Source organism: Euprymna scolopes, chromosome 12, assembly GCF_053919585.1.
Source record: "Euprymna scolopes isolate OS-2025 chromosome 12, ASM5391958v1, whole genome shotgun sequence".
Lineage (NCBI taxonomy): Eukaryota > Metazoa > Mollusca > Cephalopoda > Sepiida > Sepiolidae > Euprymna > Euprymna scolopes.
The window spans coordinates 135,911,571-135,921,258 of record NC_136493.1 but is presented as its reverse complement, the minus strand read 5'-3'; the positions used below and the strand labels follow the sequence as shown (position 1 = coordinate 135,921,258).

The 9,688-nt window shown below is 34.6% G+C and overlaps 1 pseudogene; it reads left to right on the top strand.

Annotated features, from left to right (window-relative positions):
- Nucleotides 1-1,413: 1,413 nt before the first annotated feature.
- LOC145291658 (5S ribosomal RNA) lies at nucleotides 1,414-1,530 on the top strand (annotated as a pseudogene).
- The last annotated feature ends 8,158 nt before the right edge of the window (nucleotides 1,531-9,688 follow it).

The window sequence follows — 9,688 nt, the reverse complement described above, 5'->3', positions numbered from 1 at the left end:
ATCTCTAGTGATAAATAGTAAGATTGTAATCTAAAAACAAGAATAGTTTTTAGGCTCCCAAAATTCAGACTAGAATTGTCTGCAAGGACACGTAGTACAGTGGATAATGTACTTGGTAAAATTTAGTTGTAAGTTACACTCTTCATACAATTGCGAATTACCTCTATCTGGTCATGGCTGGCAGAACAAGAATATGCTCTCCCTTGTGGATTTGATAAAAATTCTGTGCAGATTCTCAAAATTTCACAGAAATATTTCAGAGTTTGACAAGAAAAGCTTAAAGAAGGTCGAAACGTTGTGCAAAAAACACTCAAGATGAGAACAGAGTCAAAAGAATCAAAACAATACGAATAATCAATTCTCATCTCAAAAATTCAAAATCGTAACATCAAAAACTCACGGTATTTAATTAACTCGTTTATGAGCAGGTTTGCTTGGGAGTTTACCTTTTCATGGGTAAATAGATCAAACGAATTTACCTGATTGATTGCAATTTCTTTTGGTACACTTGACGATATCGTTTTGAATGCAGGTGCATATATTGCAGTCTTGTCTGAAACGTTGACCTTTAGCGTAGTATTTTCCGCGATACTCACATTCAAAACCGTCTTCACCTGGGTGCAAAATAAATATAGAAAAAATAACAAAATACTTTAGAACAATTATACAATTTTATAAGTCAGTTTCCATTCAAGTTCATTATATAATAACTAGCGAGGCGTGACTTTGCCCGGGCGTAAAATACGCTTAAATATGATATTTTTATTGGTCCAGATTCCGTATATATTATTATAGAGTCGTGATTTCAAAAGTAAAAAAGTATTTAGGTGCCATCAGCTAGAATCGAAACCGAAACTGTAGCATTCACGTCTGGTTACGTTATCACGTAAAAAATTTAATAAACTAACATGAATGTACAAAATGTATAACAATTTTTCAATTTTTACCCTTTTCGTCCCCTTAAAACTATGTTAACCGTCCAAAGACCCATAAAACAACGACTCGTAACAAATCCAATCATTTGAGGTTCCTGGCGCCGCTCTGTGACTTTTAGTTTCGGGGGAGATAGAGTTTGAAAATATGGAGATAGACCGACAGACATATATTATTATTATTATTATTATTATTATTATTATTATTATTATTATTATTATTATCATTATTATTATTATTATTATTATTATTATTATTATCATTATCATTATTATTATTATTATTATTATTATTATTGTTCTTATTGTTGTTGTTGTTGTTGTTGTTGTTATTGTTATCGTTGTTATTGTTATTGTTATTGTTGTTGTTGTTGTTATTATTATTATTATTGTTATTGTTGTTATTGTTATTATTATTATTATTATTATTATTGTTATCATTATCATTATCATTATTATTATTATTATTATTATTATTATTATTTACGGTATAATCACGTTGACACACCGGTTCCCGTCAGATCACCGAAGTTAAGCAACGTTGAGCCTGGCTAGTATCAGACGAGTGACCATTTGGGAATTCTAGGCGCTGTATGTGCTTTCCGCTTATTTCGGCATTGTTTCCATTCCTCCTGAACCTCCACTTGCCACTGGTATTCATCAATGTCTACTCAGGAGAAGTATGGTTGGAGATTGCGCAACTCTTGCCACAAAAATTTCACGCACAGGCACCCTTACAGTGGGTATCCATAGTCTGTCAACACTGAAGGAGGCCTATGTTTAGGCCTAGGTATTATTATTATTATTATTATTATTATTATTATTATTATTATTATTATTATTATTATTATTATTATTATTGTTAGTAGTAGTAGTAGTAGTAGTAGTAGTAGTATAAATTTCTGAATTGATTCAGCTTATACTTCAAATAAAGTTTGTTTGCCTTTAAATATGATTTTATATAATCCTGGGAGGTGATGGTGGTTAAGTGGTTAGCGACACGGACTAGAAACTTGAGTGTTTCCAGTTCGTTCCACGAAATAACTTTCACGTACAATGTTGACAACCTCACGTGGTCTCTCCCGTACATATTTGATGTCTATCTAAAAAGAATTCTGAATAGAAAATTCTGAATGAAACCAATGTTTCAAACGATATGATGGCGATATAACTCTTTCATTAAAATAGTTATATCAGCAGAAGACGTCACCACGTAGTGTCGCTGACTGTCAATTATGCAATTATATTAAGTTTATTTCCTTGTAAGTTCATTCTTTCTGCATTTATTCTAGATTGACACAGTCTATACCTTAGAATAAGTTTATTTATAGCATTATTTTATATAATTCTGTTTTACAGCAGTCTTATCAGCAGCAGCTGTGACGTCATGGAATTATATTTAATTATATTGAAGTTCATTCCTTTTTTACTGTTTTCCTCTTAAACAAGGCATACTGTCACAAGCATAAGGGCCACTGATATGGACTAGATTTATAAGGAGCGACCTTCGTGAGTGGTTGGGCAGCAAGATGTTTGTTCACATTATATTTAAATTTCTATTATTGATACAGTTGAGAAAATTGTGAAAAAGGAGGATATCTCAAGGTCAAGCTGTCCAAGAGATGAAAGTCTTTCGGCATTTAAGGACTTCTACCCAAAAGGGGTGCAATTTTGCTGCTAGTCGGTTTGGTCGCAATTATTTATGTTAAAGTGGTACAATTTCAGTAAGCTAAACGGAGCACATTCCGTGGAAGTGCTCGTAAAATAAGCACTGCCATGATGCAAAAGACGCTGGAGATTGGTAGATGATGTGTGATTAATTAGGTTCGAAATTCTGTATTACACCAAGAAGGAGAGACTTATTTGCCTTTGAATAGAACTGCATGCGAATACAGAAATCGTATTTTATATGTAGTATAAAAAAGTAAGAATCGCGAAACTGAACAAAATTTGGCATTACTTCTCTATTTTATAAGAGAAAGTTTTATCATGATTTCAATGACAGAAAATGGACGATCCTGCTAGTTGAGCCGGGTCTTTGAAAATTTATTCAAGCCACTGTTAATATCAAGTACAGCGGCTCACTTGCGTTGACATCGATACACTTGTCATCCTTCTCGGTTATGTCGAAACAGCGTCAACGTTTCGCTCTGACTGGATGACTTATTGTGACACAGTGCATAGCGCAGGCGACAAAAGAGAATTACGAAACATCGAAGTAATTGGTTGAAGAATTCAAACCAGATGAAGCTTTACACGGATTAATGAAAGGAAGGTACAGAACATGTATAATACGGTCGTGTTCGCGGATGAGTACCTTATCATCTAATGAAAAAAAAAATACGCGTAAAAGGTTATCTTTATGTACGCGATTATCTCACATATCTAGTAGAGCAACCAATTCCAGTGATGGAAGAATAATGCCAGGACTGGAAAATTACAGAGTTATGAGAAGTCGATCATTTGTTATACTTGTGATGAAAAGGACATATATCCATCCACTATCTAGCTAAGCGCGAGGCAGAACCTAAAATCATGCCAACAAGTAGAGTATCTCGGGTCTGTGACAAAAAAGTGAAAGAAATCATCTATATGTTGATACGGCTTTACTTATTCGCTATTGGCGTGAAAAATAGTTGCAGAAATAGGTTTCCTTAATGGAAAGAGGGCGCTGAAGCTATACGATGCAACCATGTTTGCGTGGATGAGTAAGCAAAAAGCCTAAGGAAATCTCATTCAATATGATTTACCACGTGTTAGGGCTAATCTCGTGCGATATCATGGTTAGAGTGATAGAAAATATTTAATTTTCTTATTTAAAGATAAAAATTTCTTGACCAATTTACGTGATTTTTGGAGTACGATATTTTCTTTCCATCACGTCACACAGATGTTTTTATGTTATCTTTGTTTTTTTACATAAGGGGAATTCTAAACAAGCACCTAATTTTTGAACAGGATTTTAAAAGTTAATTTTAATTATTGTAGTATCGTTTGGTCATTAAACTATTGATTAAAACAATTTTTTTATAAACAGTTTTGCTTAGGTAATGTTCTAATCATTATTTATAAAATTATTTGGGTATAAACAGCTTCCAAAACTGCTAAGCATTGAATGCATAAGTATACGCTACGAATTCTTAAATACAAAAATTACTTTCTATTTGACAGCTTAAATGATTCTTTCAGTTTTTGAAGGATCGCAAAGTAATTGGTTATTTTTTTTATATCTATTGACAAAGGTTGTAATAGTGATTTGAAATAAATGATGACGGATGTAAGTTTTTAATCAAGTAATTTTTAAATAGGATTTTCATCTGAGTGCTTTACGCTGTTTAATTTTTTTTTTTTTTTTTTTTTGAAATTTCAATAAACTATTTATTAATAATCAATAAATAGAATAAAAACGTGTCTGGGATCAGAAACGCGGACACGAGAAGTGTTCTCGTCTTGAGTATCATTCTCACAACCTTTCAGTCGATGTAAAACTCGTGGTATAACAGATAAAGTACTAAGCGACACTCTTCTGAGGATTGGGGGTTCAATCTAATGCGGGCTATACTTAGAATACAATTATGCATTACTGCTATTCGATCATGGCTGACAGAATGAGAGCATGTTACCCCCGTGGATTAAATAAAAGGTTCTGTTTGAAATTCTGTACAGATCACTAAGTCTGACATAAAGATTCCTGAGTTCGACAAGATACACCTGAAGAAGGTCGGAGGTTACATCGACCGATACCTTGAGAGAATAACACCCAAATTGAGATTATCCGTTCGAACAATCCAAAGAACATGGTCTTAGTTTCTTCAAAAATATCGTTTGAAGAGGCTTCCTAGTGCCTAACATAATACAATATGGAATCAATATTTGATACTGCCTTCACACAAATGCTAGTTTTTCATGGGCGTTCACTACCGGTTTCTCGAGTTCGACTAGATGTTCGACAATCAGAGCTTACAGTGCCTAATTGTTGTGAGAATAACACTCAAACTGAGAAAAATAGTCCGAATAATAGAAATAATAGAAACGATTAAATGTGAAAAAATATATTTACGTAGTCCTTCACAAATCCGTAGTGTGCAGATAATAATTTTATTTATTCCGCAAATACAATCGTTGCAATCAATCCTGAAAATGCTTCCAACTGGATATTTTCGTCCATTTGCTGTGCATTTTTTGTTTACTCCTTAGAATAATAAATATGAAAAATGTAAAAATAAACGAAGAGTTGATAAAAAAATTCGAACCAAAAAAAGCAAGTGTTTCAAATTAGGGGAAAATTACAAAGTTTTATTTTTATTTTATGCAAATGAATCGCCACATGTCAATGCTAAAAAGCCATTCGAAGATAATGATTAATGAAATTGTCAGTTGACGATGAACAATACTATGAGAGGATTAGCAACAACGACTTGAATGGATGAAAAAATGCTTTACTTACCAGTAAGGTTACTTTTTCGCGCTCTTCGCTGGCCGACGTATCCAAACGCATGTGTCGTGATTCTTCTTCTTCTTCTTCTTCTTCTTCTTCTTTTTCTCCTTCTTATTTTATTCTTTTTCATCGTCGTCAACGTCTTCTTTTTTTCAGAATCATCATTTTCTTCTTCATCATCATCATCATCGTCATCATCATCATCATCATCATCATCATCATCATCATCATAATCATCATCGTCGTCATCATCTTCTCCTTCTTCCTTTTTTTCTTTATCATCACTTCGTCTACTTGTTCATCATTATCATCATCATCATCATCATTATTTTCTTCTTTATCATCATCTTCTTGTTCATCATCATCATTTTTTTATCATCATCATTATCTTATTTTTCTTGTTGGACATCATCTTCTGATGAGCTATGTTCAAATTTCTAGTCTTGTTGGTTTCTATACTTCAAGTTTATATAATAAACAAAATACACACATCATAAAGAAAATAAATGCATACAGATATTACATGCATACGACATGTGGGGCATGTGTCTGTGTGTTCGTGTATATGTTGTTATGGTCTTGTCATACGGGTTTTACATCTGAGCTAACCGGACAACTTCAAGATCTTAGCTAAGCTTCACTCCGTCGTTCCCGGCCCTTCTTTGTCCATCTTCACAATCGTTATCGTTTTAATAGCCAGTGTTTCCCGGATATATTTCCTGGAAATCAAAAATATCTGGGATGGGGGTACTAGAAACTATAGTAGATCGTTTTCGTTCTCATATTTTCGAATTCTATCTCTTGACTTTAACAGTTTAATGTTTGTAAATCAAAGGGTTCGTCAGTTTTAATGTATTTTTTTTATATGTTTTAATTGTCATTTATATTTCTAGATAATTTCTCCCGGGGTCCTGCTTATAAGAGTTGATATATTTTATTCTCTTGAAAGCCCCTCTGTCTTAAAACTAGGATGTATAATTTACTTAGAGTCATTAAAGTAAGTAAACTATTTTTTCTTGTGTTTTTGTTGGGTGTTTTTTGCCTTGTTTTTTGTTTTTGTCTTTTTATGAGGTTCTTTAAACTTTATTCATTAGGCACTTCTACGTGTTAGCTTTCTTTGGTTTTCATTTTAGAAGAGTTCGATTCGATGCAAAGGGAGACAATCACAAAATTTAGGAATGTTGCGAAAGTTTCGGAAAATCAAAACAAATATATTAATGCAGTAACACAACATAATTACGCAAACATTTCTTGAATTACTGAATTTTTTAACGAGAACTTTCCCCTTTTTTATTTAAAAGAAATGGTTTTCGTAATAAATTAAAATTTCGAAATAAATTAAAACAACAAATACTTTTCAGATAAATTCAAAATTATAAATAATTTAAAACAGCCACTAGCAGAATAATGGGTGACTTTTTGAAGCAGTTTCTATAATGGATCAAAATTTCAAAATATTTTTTTAAAAAGAGTAGTTTATTTACGAAGGATTGTGTCAATTTCCAGAGAAATTTTTAGGATTGTCTCCACTTGTACTGAATCAAACTCTTCAAAAAATAAAAACCAAAGAAAGCTCAAATGTAGAAGTGTCAAAGTGCCGTTTTTTTATCCTAAACTCATGCCGTCTGTTTTTTATAAAATCGCACACTGCTTTGACAATTTCCGGTTTGTTCCGTAAATCGCATTTGAAAACATTTCGACTAATAAGAGTCCCTTTTTACAGAAGCGCGAATCAACGTTTTGTAGAATAGTTCAAAGGAATGAGAGTATACATCATAAAAATATTTTTTTTGGATTTCTGGCTTGTAGCTTTAAGTAGAAAAACAACTTATGTTCAAATAATCATATACAATTAATTATTTACAAAACTTCTTTGCAAGGGTTTCCTATCTATGAAATGCACTAACATGGGACTGCTTCCTTTCAGATTACAACGATCATCTTCATATCCAATGTGGACAATTTCCTGTTATGAAGTGTTTATACGAGTATTTGAAACGCAATCAATTAAATGAAAGTGTTTTTACATACGTGCGATCTGGTTTTCATCCTTTGATTGCCTCTTTTTCCTTGGATTATTACGTTGTCGAGTGACTGTGACCGGCTGTTTAACTCAGGATAAATAGAACCCATGTATGGAACACAAACAGACTTATTAGCGGTTTTAAAGGTTTTATTGATGAAAGAAGTTCGTTTACAAGGGGAGAGACTAAAATCAGTTCCTTATTAAAAAAAAAAGGCTAAAATTAATTCCTCCTTATTTAATTTTCGTACTTAGATAAAATCGACAAACGGACAGTCCATAGGAAATTCCTATATTGTTGGGCACGTCTAGTCTGACTGCTTCCTCGCCGTGAACTGCCTCAGTGAGCATTTTTTATGCAATCATTGACATCTGTTTCTAGCGTATTATGCCTAGAAAGTAACTTACGAACCCCTGTATTAATCACGGTAGGTATACTGGGTTCATTTCCATTCGCCGCAAGGCCTTTCGGACGTGTTCTTAATGTCACACTTCCAAAATCCATACTAGTTAACATAAGCTCTACATACTGGCATAGAGCCCTAATATATAACACTACTGATTATAGCGAACACTTTATAATATTACCTTGTTGTAACCTAATTGAACTTCTATTGTTAAATTCAAACGGGACCAATGCCAATTCGACTCAGCATAAGAGACTCCATTGTATTATTATCCATGACAGACTCAACTGCTAGGCAGCTTAACTAAGCATAATAGTCAACGCGACAGTTCAAATATCAACTTTAATGAAAATGTTTATCACCAAAATCAATAGAAGCTAATGTTGAGATACTCTTCAGCCGCATGTCATCGGCAGCAACAAGTTCAGAGATACTCCTCACCAATATTAGAGATTAATTAGTTGATGATATGCAACAATCAAATAAGTATTGACGTTCATTTGCTTCCTTGCAGTTACCAATATGGTCATAATAATGCCAGTACAGGTAGATTGGGTTGACCATTGTCTGATGGATTCAAGGTACCGGATTGACAGCTCCTGGCTGCTATTTTCGACTGGTAGTACAGGTGCCCTAACTCTTTGATAGTGCTTAGAGCGGCTGTTCCATCAACAGTTGAATAATATCGGGATGTTTGTAGTGCCATGACGCGCATGGAAAGGGACCCTGCAATCATCTCCGGTGGACTTTCCTGGGGCAAAAAACCTAGTGGATGGAGGGTCAGCTGATAGTCTACTTGCATTGCATGTCTAGTATTCTGCATAATCACTTGTTAAGCAGCCCTTACCTAAACTGACTCTTAAAAAATGATGACAGCACACTCTAAAATTACGCTTAAACCAGGACAAAGCTCAAACAAAACCAAATTGCCTCCTCCCTTGAGGCTTGTATTTACGAACATCTGTGGGCTTAGAATTAATTTAAATAATATGAGGTATTTCTCCTAACAAACACCCCGGATATCTTAGCACTAAGTGAGACTAACTTACACTCCTCCATCCCCTCTAACTACTTTACCATGCCCAGATATCTCCCACTCGCCGTAAGGACTCTGACAGACATATGCACGGGCTTGGAATCTATATTCGAAACACCCTCCCCTTGACTAGAGAAACTAAACTAGAATCGGACGGTCAAGCCTTTATGTGCTTTAGACTTAACATGCGACATAACATTTTATTTTATTTTCTCTGCCGCTCTCCCTCGACCCACAACTGTCCCCTAATAAACAAAGTCTCTGACAGCATAGATACAGCACTTTCAATCGACATTAGCGCACAAGTGCATATATTTGGTGATTCAATGTCGACTACTTACACAGACGCAGCTGGTAGCACAACACATGGCTTCTCTATATGTCCCTATCACAGATGGTTACGTTTCCAATCCGTTTCCCTGACCAGCAATCACAACACGCATCACTTTTAGATCTGTTTCTGACAACAGTTCCCGATGATTGTGTTACGAATGCCCACAGCCCACTTGAGAATGCTGATCATGTAGTGATAATAGTTGAAATCGCCCTAAACTCTAGAGCCAAAACGGAAGAGCCATTGCTCAAAACAACGAGATATTTTAAAAAGGCTGACTGGGACGCCATCAGGGATCTCATCAAAGACGTCCCATGGCGAAATATCTTTTCACTGTTGAACAGTGCGCAAATGAGACAACTGAATGGTTCTGAGCAGCAATTGAAGCCCATGGGACCACGGGGAAGTTTTATAGCAAGCCCCACTCTCCCCAATGGTTAACTTCTACTTGTGCAGCTGCTATAGCGCAAAGGCAGCATGCGTACCGCAGATTTAACCGACATAAGTTCAAACAGACA